This window comes from Drosophila obscura, unplaced genomic scaffold, assembly GCF_018151105.1.
Source record: "Drosophila obscura isolate BZ-5 IFL unplaced genomic scaffold, ASM1815110v1 contig_65, whole genome shotgun sequence".
NCBI classification, from domain to species: domain Eukaryota; kingdom Metazoa; phylum Arthropoda; class Insecta; order Diptera; family Drosophilidae; genus Drosophila; species Drosophila obscura.
Genome location: NW_024542856.1, coordinates 1 through 12,558, shown reverse-complemented (window position 1 = coordinate 12,558; position 12,558 = coordinate 1).

Sequence of the window (12,558 nt, the reverse complement as noted above, 5' to 3'; positions counted from 1 at the left end):
CACCGCTCAAATGGCAGAAAACTGTTAAATTCTAATTTGAGATACCAGGCGAACAGAAATCAGCAGAAGGTCGCTGGTTTTTTTTAATTTCTCGTTTTTTCTTGTTTCTCTTTGTATTTCGTTGCTCTCTTTTTTCGATCTAATTTCTCTCATTTTCTGCCTCCACTTTCCACCGCTCAAATGGCAGAAAACTGTTAAATTCAAATTTGAGATACCAGGCGAACAGAAATCAGCAGAAGGTCGCTGGTTTTTTTAATTTCTCGTTTTTTCTTGTTTCTCTTTGTATTTCGTTGCTCTCTTTTTTCGATCTAATTTCTCTCATTTTCTGCCTCCACTTTCCACCGCTCAAATGGCAGAAAACTGTTAAATTCTAATTTGAGATACCAGGCGAACAGAAATCAGCAGAAGGTCGCTGGTTTTTTTTAATTTCTCGTTTTTTCTTGTTTCTCTTTGTATTTCGTTGCTCTCTTTTTTCGATCTAATTTCTCTCATTTTCTGCCTCCACTTTCCACCGCTCAAATGGCAGAAAACTGTTAAATTCTAATTTGAGATACCAGGCGAACAGAAATCAGCAGAAGGTCGCTGGTTTTTTTAATTTCTCGTTTTTTCTTGTTTCTCTTTGTATTTCGTTGCTCTCTTTTTTCGATCTAATTTCTCTCATTTTCTGCCTCCACTTTCCACCGCTCAAATGGCAGAAAACTGTTAAATTCTAATTTGAGATACCAGGCGAACAGAAATCAGCAGAAGGTCGCTGGTTTTTTTAATTTCTCGTTTTTTCTTGTTTCTCTTTGTATTTCGTTGCTCTCTTTTTTCGATCTAATTTCTCTCATTTTCTGCCTCCACTTTCCACCGCTCAAATGGCAGAAAACTGTTAAATTCTAATTTGAGATACCAGGCGAACAGAAATCAGCAGAAGGTCGCTGGTTTTTTTTTAATTTCTCGTTTTTTCTTGTTTCTCTTTGTATTTCGTTGCTCTCTTTTTTTCGATCTAATTTCTCTCATTTTCTGCCTCCACTTTCCACCGCTCAAATGGCAGAAAACTGTTAAATTCTAATTTGAGATACCAGGCGAACAGAAATCAGCAGAAGGTCGCTGGTTTTTTTAATTTCTCGTTTTTTCTTGTTTCTCTTTGTATTTCGTTGCTCTCTTTTTTCGATCTAATTTCTCTCATTTTCTGCCTCCACTTTCCACCGCTCAAATGGCAGAAAACTGTTAAATTCTAATTTGAGATACCAGGCGAACAGAAATCAGCAGAAGGTCGCTGGTTTTTTTAATTTCTCGTTTTTTCTTGTTTCTCTTTGTATTTCGTTGCTCTCTTTTTTCGATCTAATTTCTCTCATTTTCTGCCTCCACTTTCCACCGCTCAAATGGCAGAAAACTGTTAAATTCTAATTTGAGATACCAGGCGAACAGAAATCAGCAGAAGGTCGCTGGTTTTTTTTTAATTTCTCGTTTTTTCTTGTTTCTCTTTATTCGTTGCTCTCTTTTTTCGATCTAATTTCTCCCCTTCCTCCCTCCACTTTCCACCGCTCAATGGCAGAAAACCATTACTAATTTGAGATACCAGGCGAACAGAAATCAGCAGAAGGTCGCTGGTTTTTTTAATTTCTCGTTTTTTCTTGTTTCTCTTTGTATTTCGTTGCTCTCTTTTTTCGATCTAATTTCTCTCATTTTCTGCCTCCACTTTCCACCGCTCAAATGGCAGAAAACTGTTAAATTCTAATTTGAGATACCAGGCGAACAGAAATCAGCAGAAGGTCGCTGGTTTTTTTAATTTCTCGTTTTTCTCTTGTTTCTCTTTGTATTTCGTTGCTCTCTTTTTTTCGATCTAATTTCTCTCATTTTCTGCCTCCACTTTCCACCGCTCAAATGGCAGAAAACCGTTAAATTCTAATTTGAGATACCAGGCGAACAGAAATCAGCAGAAGGTCGCTGGTTTTTTTAATTTCTCGTTTTTTCTTGTTTCTCTTTGTATTTCGTTGCTCTCTTTTTTCGATCTAATTTCTCTCATTTTCTGCCTCCACTTTCCACCGCTCAAATGGCAGAAAACTGTTAAATTCTAATTTGAGATCGGCGAACAGAAATCAGCAGAAGGTCGCTGGTTTTTTTAATTTCTCGTTTTTTCTTGTTTCTTTTTTCCTCTTTTTTCGATCTAATTTCTCTCATTTTCTGCCTCCACTTTCCACCGCTCAAATGGCAGAAAACTGCTAAATTCTAATTCGATAGGCAACGAAATCAGCAGAAGGTCGCTGGTTTTTTTTATTTCTCGTTTTTTCTTGTTTCTCTTTGTATTTCGTTGCTCTCTTTTTTCGATCTAATTTCTCTCATTTTCTGCCTCCACTTTCCACCGCTCAAATGGCAGAAAACTGTTAAATTCAAATTTGAGATCCAGACAACAGAAATCAGCAGAAGGTCGCTGGTTTTTTTAATTTCTCGTTTTTTCTTGTTTCTCTTTACGTTGCTCTCTTTTTTCGATCTAATTTCTCTCAATTTTCTGCCTCCACTTTCCACCGCTCAAATGGCAGAAACTGGGAGGGATTTCGTTTTTCTTTTTTTTTTCTATTGCCCCCCAATGGCAGAAAACCGTTAAATTCTAATTTGAGATACCAGGCGAACAGAAATCAGCAGAAGGTCGCTGGTTTTTTTAATTTCTCGTTTTTTCTTGTTTCTCTTTGTATTTCGTTGCTCTCTTTTTTCGATCTAATTTCTCTCATTTTTGCCTCCCTTCACGGCCTGCCCCACTTTCCACCGCTCAAATGGCAGAAAACTGTTAAATTCAATCCTGAGATACCAGGCGAACAGAAATCAGCAGAAGGTCGCTGGTTCTTTCAATTTCTCGTTTTTTCTTCTCTTCGGATTCCGTTGCTCTCTTTTTCGATTATTTCCTCATTCCACCCTGCTCAAATGGCGAAAACTGTTAATTCAATTTGAGTACCAGGAACAGAATCAGCAGAAGGTCGCTGGTTTTTTAATTCCTCGTCTTTTCTAGTTTCTCTTTGTATTTCGTTCTCTCTTTTCGATCTAATTTCTCTCATTTTTTGCCTCCACTTTCCACCATGAGGCGGCGCAGGGCGCGGTTTTTTCGTTTTTGTTTTCCTCTTCCCACTTTCCACCGCTCAAATGGCAGAAAACCGTTAAATTCAAATTTGAGATACCAGGCGAAACAGAAATCAGCAGAAGGTCGCTGGTTTTTTTTAATTTCTCGTTTTTTCTTGTTTCTCTTTGTATTTCGTTGCTCTCTTTTTTCGATCTAATTTCTCTCATTTTCTGCCTCCACTTTCCACCGCTCAAATGGCAGAAAACCGTTAAATTCAAATTTGAGATACCAGGCGAACAGAAATCAGCAGAAGGTCGCTGGTTTTTTTTAATTTCTCGTTTTTTTCTTGTTTCTCTTTGTATTTCGTTGCTCTCTTTTTTCGATCTAATTTCTCTCATTTTCTGCCTCCACTTTCCACCGCTCAAATGGCAGAAAACCGTTAAATTCAAATCTGAGATACCAGGCGAAACAGAAATCAGCAGAAGGTCGCTGGTTTTTTTAATTTCTCGTTTTTTCTTGTTTCTCTTTGTATTTCGTTGCTCTCTTTTTTTCGATCTAATTTCTCTCATTTTCTGCCTCCACTTTCCACCGCTCAAATGGCAGAAAACCGTTAAATTCTAATTTGAGATACCAGGCGAACAGAAATCAGCAGAAGGTCGCTGGTTTTTTTAATTTCTCGTTTTTTTCTTGTTTCTCTTTGTATTTCGTTGCTCTCTTTTTTCGATCTAATTTCTCTCATTTTCTGCCTCCACTTTCCACCGCTCAAATGGCAGAAAACCGTTAAATTCAAATTTGAGATACCAGGCGAACAGAAATTAGCAGAAGGTCGCTGGTTTTTTTTAATTTCTCGTTTTTTCTTGTTTCTCTTTGTATTTCGTTGCTCTCTTTTTTCGATCTAATTTCTCTCATTTTCTGCCTCCACTTTCCACCGCTCAAATGGCAGAAAACCGTTAAATTCAAATTTGAGATACCAGGCGAACAGAAATCAGCAGAAGGTCGCTGGTTTTTTTTAATTTCTCGTTTTTTTCTTGTTTCTCTTTGTATTTCGTTGCTCTCTTTTTTTCGATCTAATTTCTCTCATTTTCTGCCTCCACTTTCCACCGCTCAAATGGCAGAAAACCGTTAAATTCAAATTTGAGATACCAGGCGAACAGAAATTAGCAGAAGGTCGCTGGTTTTTTTTAATTTCTCGTTTTTTCTTGTTTCTCTTTGTATTTCGTTGCTCTCTTTTTTCGATCTAATTTCTCTCATTTTCTGCCTCCACTTTCCACCGCTCAAATGGCAGAAAACTGTTAAATTCTAATCTGAGATACCAGGCGAACAGAAATCAGCAGAAGGTCGCTGGTTTTTTTAATTTCTCGTTTTTTCTTGTTTCTCTTTGTATTTCGTTGCTCTCTTTTTTCGATCTAATTTCTCTCATTTTCTGCCTCCACTTTCCACCGCTCAAATGGCAGAAAACCGTTAAATTCAAATCTGAGATACCAGGCGAACAGAAATCAGCAGAAGGTCGCTGGTTTTTTTTAATTTCTCGTTTTTTCTTGTTTCTCTTTGTATTTCGTTGCTCTCTTTTTTCGATCTAATTTCTCTCATTTTCTGCCTCCACTTTCCACCGCTCAAATGGCAGAAAACCGTTAAATTCAAATCTGAGATACCAGGCGAACAGAAATCAGCAGAAGGTCGCTGGTTTTTTTTAATTTCTCGTTTTTTCTTGTTTCTCTTTGTATTTCGTTGCTCTCTTTTTTCGATCTAATTTCTCTCATTTTCTGCCTCCACTTTCCACCGCTCAAATGGCAGAAAACTGTTAAATTCAAATCTGAGATACCAGGCGAACAGAAATCAGCAGAAGGTCGCTGGTTTTTTTTAATTTCTCGTTGTTTCTTGTTTCTCTTTGTATTTCGTTGCTCTCTTTTTTCGATCTAATTTCTCTCATTTTCTGCCTCCACTTTCCACCGCTCAAATGGCAGAAAACCGTTAAATTCAAATCTGAGATACCAGGCGAACAGAAATCAGCAGAAGGTCGCTGGTTTTTTTTAATTTCTCGTTGTTTCTTGTTTCTCTTTGTATTTCGTTGCTCTCTTTTTTCGATCTAATTTCTCTCATTTTCTGCCTCCACTTTCCACCGCTCAAATGGCAGAAAACCGTTAAATTCAAATCTGAGATACCAGGCGAACAGAAATCAGCAGAAGGTCGCTGGTTTTTTTAATTTCTCGTTTTTTCTTGTTTCTCTTTGTATTTCGTTGCTCTCTTTTTTCGATCTAATTTCTCTCATTTTCTGCCTCCACTTTCCACCGCTCAAATGGCAGAAAACCGTTAAATTCAAATCTGAGATACCAGGCGAACAGAAATCAGCAGAAGGTCGCTGGTTTTTTTAATTTCTCGTTTTTTCTTGTTTCTCTTTGGATTTCGTTGCTCTCTTTTTTCGATCTAATTTCTCTCATTTTCTGCCTCCACTTTCCACCGCTCAAATGGCAGAAAACCGTTAAATTCAAATTTGAGATACCAGGCGAACAGAAATCAGCAGAAGGTCGCTGGTTTTTTTAATTTCTCGTTTTTTCTTGTTTCTCTTTGTATTTCGTTGCTCTCTTTTTTCGATCTAATTTCTCTCATTTTCTGCCTCCACTTTCCACCGCTCAAATGGCAGAAAACCGTTAAATTCAAATTTGAGATACCAGGCGAACAGAAATCAGCAGAAGGTCGCTGGTTTTTTTTAATTTCTCGTTTTTTTCTTGTTTCTCTTTGTATTTCGTTGCTCTCTTTTTTCGATCTAATTTCTCTCATTTTCTGCCTCCACTTTCCACCGCTCAAATGGCAGAAAACCGTTAAATTCAAATCTGAGATACCAGGCAAACAGAAATCAGCAGAAGGTCGCTGGTTTTTTTAATTTCTCGTTTTTTCTTGTTTCTCTTTGTATTTCGTTGCTCTCTTTTTTCGATCTAATTTCTCTCATTTTCTGCCTCCACTTTCCACCGCTCAAATGGCAGAAAACTGTTAAATTCAAATCTGAGATACCAGGCGAACAGAAATCAGCAGAAGGTCGCTGGTTTTTTTAATTTCTCGTTTTTTCTTGTTTCTCTTTGTATTTCGTTGCTCTCTTTTTTCGATCTAATTTCTCTCATTTTCTGCCTCCACTTTCCACCGCTCAAATGGCAGAAAACCGTTAAATTCTAATTTGAGATACCAGGCGAACAGAAATCAGCAGAAGGTCGCTGGTTTTTTTAATTTCTCGTTTTTTCTTGTTTCTCTTTGTATTTCGTTGCTCTCTTTTTTCGATCTAATTTCTCTCATTTTCTGCCTCCACTTTCCACCGCTCAAATGGCAGAAAACCGTTAAATTCAAATTTGAGATACCAGGCGAACAGAAATCAGCAGAAGGTCGCTGGTTTTTTTAATTTCTCGTTTTTTCTTGTTTCTCTTTGTATTTCGTTGCTCTCTTTTTTCGATCTAATTTCTCTCATTTTCTGCCTCCACTTTCCACCGCTCAAATGGCAGAAAACCGTTGAGTTCAAATTTGAGATACCAGGCGAACAGAAATCAGCAGAAGGTCGCTGGTTTTTTAATTTCTCGTTTTTTCTTGTTTCTCTTTGTATTTCGTTGCTCTCTTTTTTCGATCTAATTTCTCTCATTTTCTGCCTCCACTTCCACCGCTCAAATGGCAGAAAAACTGTTAAATTCTAATTTGAGATACCAGGCGAACAGAAATCAGCAGAAGGTCGCTGGTTTTTTTAATTTCTCGTTTTTTTCTAGTTTCTCTTTGTATTTCGTTGCTCTCTTTTTTCGATCTAATTTCTCTCATTTTCTGCCTCCACTTTCCACCGCTCAAATGGCAGAAAACCGTTAAATTCAAATTTGAGATCCAGGCAAACAGAAATCAGCAGAAGGTCGCTGGTTTTTTTAATTTCTCGTTTTTTCTTGTTTCTCTTTGTATTTCGTTGCTCTCTTTTTTTCGATCTAATTTCTCTCATTTTCTGCCTCCACTTTCCACCGCTCAAATGGCAGAAAACCGTTAAATTCAAATCTGAGATACCAGGCGAACAGAAATCAGCAGAAGGTCGCTGGTTTTTTTAATTTCTCGTTTTTTCTTGTTTCTCTTTGTATTTCGTTGCTCTCTTTTTTCGATCTAATTTCTCTCATTTTCTGCCTCCACTTTCCACCGCTCAAAGTGGCAGAAAACCGTTAAATTCAAATTTGAGATACCAGGCAACAGAAATCAGCAGAAGGTCGCTGGTTTTTTTTAATTTCTCGTTTTTTCTTGTTTCTCTTTGTATTTCATTGCTCTCTTTTTTTCGATCTAATTTCTCTCATTTTCTGCCTCCACTTTCCACCGCTCAAATGGCAGAAAACCGTTAAATTCAAATCTGAGATACCAGGCAAACAGAAATCAGCAGAAGGTCGCTGGTTTTTTTTTATATTTCTCGTTTTTTCTTGTTTCTCTTTTGTATTTGGTTGCTATCTTTTTTTCGATCTAATTTCTCTCATTTTCTGCCTCCACTTTCCACCGCTCAAGTGGCAGAAAACCGTTAAATTCTATTCTGAGATACCAGGCGAAACAGAAATCAGCAGAAGGTCGCTGGTTTTTTAATTTCTCATTTTTTCTTGTTTCTCTTTTATTTCGTTCTCTCTTTTTTTCAATCTAATTTCTCTCATTTTCTGCCTCCACTTTCCACCGCTCAAATGGCAGAAAACCATTAAGTTCAAATATGAGATACCAGGCAACAGAAATAGCCAGAAGGTCGCTGGTTTTTTTTAATTTCTCGTTTTTTTCTTGTTTCTCTTTGTATTTCGTTGCTCTCTTTTTCGATCTAATTTCTCTCATTTTCTGCCTCCACTTTCCACCGCTCAAGTGGCAGAAAACCGTTAAATTCAAATTTGAGATACCAGGCGAACAGAAATCAGCAGAAGGTCGCTGGTTTTTTTTAATTTCTCGTTTTTTCTTGTTTCTCTTTATATTTCGTTGCTCTCTTTTTTCGATCTAATTTCTCTCATTTTCTGCCTCCACTTTCCACCGCTCAAATGGCAGAAAACCCCTAATTCAAATCTGAGATACCAGGCAAACAGAAATCAGCAGAAGGTCGCTGGTTTTTTAATTTCTCGTTTTTTCTTGTTTCTTCTTCTATTTCATTCTCTCTTTTTTTCGATCTAATTTCTCTCATTTTCTGCCTCCACTTTCCACCGCTCAAATGGCAGAAAACCGTTAAACTCAAATCTGAGATGCCAGGCAAAACAGAAATCAGCAGAAGGTCGCTGGTTTTTTTTAATTTCTCGTTTTTTTCTTGTTTCTCTTTGTATTTCGTTGCTCTCTTTTTTTCGATCTAATTTCTCTCATTTTATACCTCCACTTTCCACCGCTGAAATGGCAGAAAACCATTAAATTCAAATTTGAGATACAAGGCGAACAGAAATCGGCAGAAGGTCGCTGGTTTTTTTTTAATTTCTCGTTTTTTCTTGTTTCTCTTTGTATTTCGTTGCTCTCTTTTTTCGATCTAATTTCTCTCATTTTCTGCCTCCACTTTCCACCGCTCAAGTGGCAAAAAACCGCTAAATTCGAATATGAGAATACCAGGCAAACAGAAATCAGCAGAAGGTCGCTGGTTTTTTTAATTTCTCGTTTTTCCTGTTTCTCTTTGTATTTCGTTGCTCTCTTTTCGATCTGATTTCTCTCATTTTCTGCCTCCACTTTTCCACCGCTCAAGTGGCAGAAAACAGTTAAATTCAAATCTGAGATACCAGGCGAACAGAAATCAGCTGAAGGTCGCTGGTTTTTTAATTTCTCGTTTTTTTTTTGTTTTTCTTTGTATTTCGTTGCTCTCTTTTTTCGATCTAATTTCTCTCATTTTCTGCCTCCACTTTCCACCGCTCAAGTGGCAGAAAACCGTTAAATTCAAATCTGAGATACCAGGCGAACAGAAATCAGCAGAAGGTCGCTGGTTTTTTTAATTTCTCGTTTTTTTCTTGTTTCTCTTTGTATTTCGTTGCTTCTTTTTTCGATCTAATTTCTCTCATTTTCTGCCTCCACTTTCCACCGCTCAAGTGGCAGAAAACCGCTAAATTCAAATCTGAGATACCAGGCGAACAGAAATCAGCAGAAGGTCGCTGGTTTTTTTAATTTCTCGTTTTTTTCTTGTTTCTCTTTGTATTTCTTTGCTCTCTTTTTTCGATCTAATTTCTCTCATTTTCTGCCTCCACTTTCCACCGCTAAAGTGGCAGAAAACCGTTAAATTCAAGTCTGAGATATCAGGCAGCAAAATCAGCAGAAGGTCGCTGGTTTTTTTTAATTTCTCGTTTTCCTTGTTTTTCTTTATATTTCGTTGCTCTCTTTTCGATCTAATTTCTCTCATTTTCTGCCTCCACTTTCCACCGCTCAAGTGGCAAAAACCGCTAATTTTAAATCTGAGATACCAGGCGAACAGAAATCAGCTTCTCTCATTTTCTGCCTCCACTTTCCACCGCTCAAACGGCAGAAAACCGTTAAATTCAAATCTGAGATACCAGGCGAACAGAAATCAGCAGAAGGTCGCTGGTTATTTTAATTTCTCGTTTTTTCTTGTTTCTCTTTGTATTTCGTTGCTCTCTTTTTTCGATCTAATTTCTCTCATTTTCTGCCTCCACTTTCCACCGCTCAAGTGGCAGAAAAGCCTAATTCAAATCTGAGATACCAGGCGAACAGAAATCAGCAGAAGGTCGCTGGTTTTTTTTTATTATTTCTCGTTTTTTTCTTGTTTCTCTTTGTATTTCGTTGCTCTCTTTTTTCGATCTAATTTCTCTCATTTTCTGCCTCCACTTTCCACCGCTCAAGTGGCAGAAAACCGCTAAATTTAAATCTGAGATACCAGGCGAACAGAAATCAGCAGAAGGTCGCTGGTTTTTATACCCGTACTCAAAAAAGAGTTAAGGGGTATATTAGATTTGTGGTAAAAGTGGATGTGTGTAACGCAGAGAAGGAAACGTTTCCAACCCCATAAAGTATATATATTCTTGATCAGCATCAATAGCCGAGTCGATAGAGCCATGTCTCTCTGTCCGTCTGTCCGTCTTGTTTGACGCCTGGATCTAAGACTATAAGAGCTAGGGCAACCAAATTTGGTTTCCAGACTCATGTGATATCACACTGCTACAAGTGTAACTTCGAAATTTCGCCCCGCCCCCCTTCCGCCCACACAAAGGACGAAAATCTGTGGCAGGCACAGTTTTAAAGATACGATAAAACTAAAAACGCAGTATCGTAGAGAATGCCCAAATCTACCAGATTGCCGAATCTGAATTAGATCGGATCATAATTATAGCCAGAATGAAGAAATTCATTTTCAGTTGCTTCCCCTCCCCCTCCCGTACCAAACAACGCAACTAATTTTCCTTCTCGCTCGCACACTCTGCCACGTTCAGTGCGCGAGCAACCCCTAACGGAGGACATGTAGAATCTAATTGGAACATGTACAATCTACATGTTAGATGTAGAATAGACATTGTAGATGAGATGTAGATAACAAATGTAGCAAAAAAATGTAAAATGTAAAATTTTTTTTTTAATTCTAAAATTCTAAAAAATTATGCTCAAAAATGTATATACTGACTGAGTACGGGTATAAGTAGAGTCGCGTCCCCAGAAGCGACTCGCACGTTCCTTCTCGTTTCGATCTAAATTCTCTCATTTTCTGACACAACTTTCCACCGCTCAAATGGCAGACAACCGTTAAATTCAAATCTGAGATACCAGGCGAACAGAAATCAGCAGAAGGTCGCTGGTTTTTTTAATTTCTCGTTTTTTCATGTTTCTCTTTATATTTCGTTGCTCTCTTTTCGATCTAATTTTTCTCATTTTTGCCTCCACTTTCCACCGCTCAAACGGCAGAAAACCGTTAAATTCAAATCTGAGATACCAGGCGAACAGAAATCAGCAAAAGGTTGCTGTTTTTTTTAATATCTCTTTTTTTCTTGTTTCTCTTTGTATTTCGTTGCTCTCTTTTTTCGATCTAATTTCTCTCATTTTCTGCCTCCACTTTCCACCGCTCAAATGGCAGAAAACCGTTAAATTCAAATCTGCGATACCAGGCGAACAGAAATCAGCAGAAGGTCGCTGTTTTTTTTTTATTATTTCTCGTTTTTTCTTGTTTCTCTTTGTATTTCGTTGCTCTCTTTTTTGATCTAATTTCTCTCATTTTCTGCCTCCACTTTCCACCGCTCAAGTGGCAGAAAAGCGCTAAATTCAAATCTGGAGTACCAGGCGAACAGAAATCAGCAGAAGGTCGCTGGTTTTTTTAATTTCTCGTTTTTTCTTGTTTCTCTTTTATTTCGTTGCTCTCTTTTTTCGATCTAATTTCTCTCATTTTCTGCCTCCACTTTCCACCGCTCAAATGGCAGAAAACCTTAAGTTTAGATCTGAGATACAGGCAAACAGAAATCAGCAGAAGGTCGCTGGTTTTTTAATTTCTCGTTTTTTTTCTTCTCTTTGTTTATTTCGTTGCTCTCTTTTCTGATTAATTTTTCTCATTTTATGCCTTTCACCGCTAAGATGGCAGAAAACATTCAACTCTAGATGTAAAATACCGGGCGAACAGAAATCAGCAGAAGGTCGCTGGTTTTTTTTAATTTCTCGTTTTTTCTTGTTTCTCTTTGTATTTCGTTGCTCTCTTTTTTCGATCTAAATTTCTCTCTTTCTGCCTCCACTTCCATCCCCTTTTCTCCTCTTTCCACCGCTGAAATGGCAGAAAACCATTTAGATTCAAATCTGAGATACCAGGCGAACAGAAATCAGCAGAAGGTCGCTGGTTTTTTTAATTCTCGTTTTTTTCTTGTTTCTCTTTGTATTTCGTTGCTCTCTTTTTTCGATCTAATTTCTTCATTTTCTGCCTCCACTTTCCACCGCTGAAATGGCAAAGACCCTTAATGCCAAATATGAGATACCAGGCGAACAGAGAATCAGCAGAAGGTCGCTGGTTTTTTTTTTATTATTTCTCGTTTTTTCTTGTTTCTCTTTGTATTTCATTGTACTCTTTTTTCAATCTAATTTCTCTCATTTTCTGCCTCCAACTTCCACCGCTCAAGTGGCAGAGAAACCACTAAACTCAAATCTGAGATACCAGGCAAACAGAAATCAGCAGAAGGTCGCTAGTTTTTTTTATTTCTCGTTTTTTTTGTTTCTCTTTGTATTTCATTACTCTCTTTTTTCGATCTAATTTCTCTTCTGCCTCCACTTTCCACCGCTAATGTGGCAAAAACCACTTAAATTCAAATCTAGAATACCAGGCAAACAGAAATCAGCAGAAGGTCGCTGGTTTTTTTTATTTCTCGTTTTTTTTGTTTCTCTTTGTATTTCGTTGCTCTCTTTTTTCAATCTAATTTCTCTCATTTTCTGCCTCCACTTTCCACCGCTCAAGTGGCAGAAAACCATTAAACTCAAATCTGAGATACCAGGCAACAGAAATCGGCAGAAGGTCACTGGTTTTTTAATTTCTCGTTTTTTTCTTGTTTCTCTTTGTATTTCGTTGCTCTCTTTTTTCGATCTAATTTCTCTCATTCTGCCTCCAC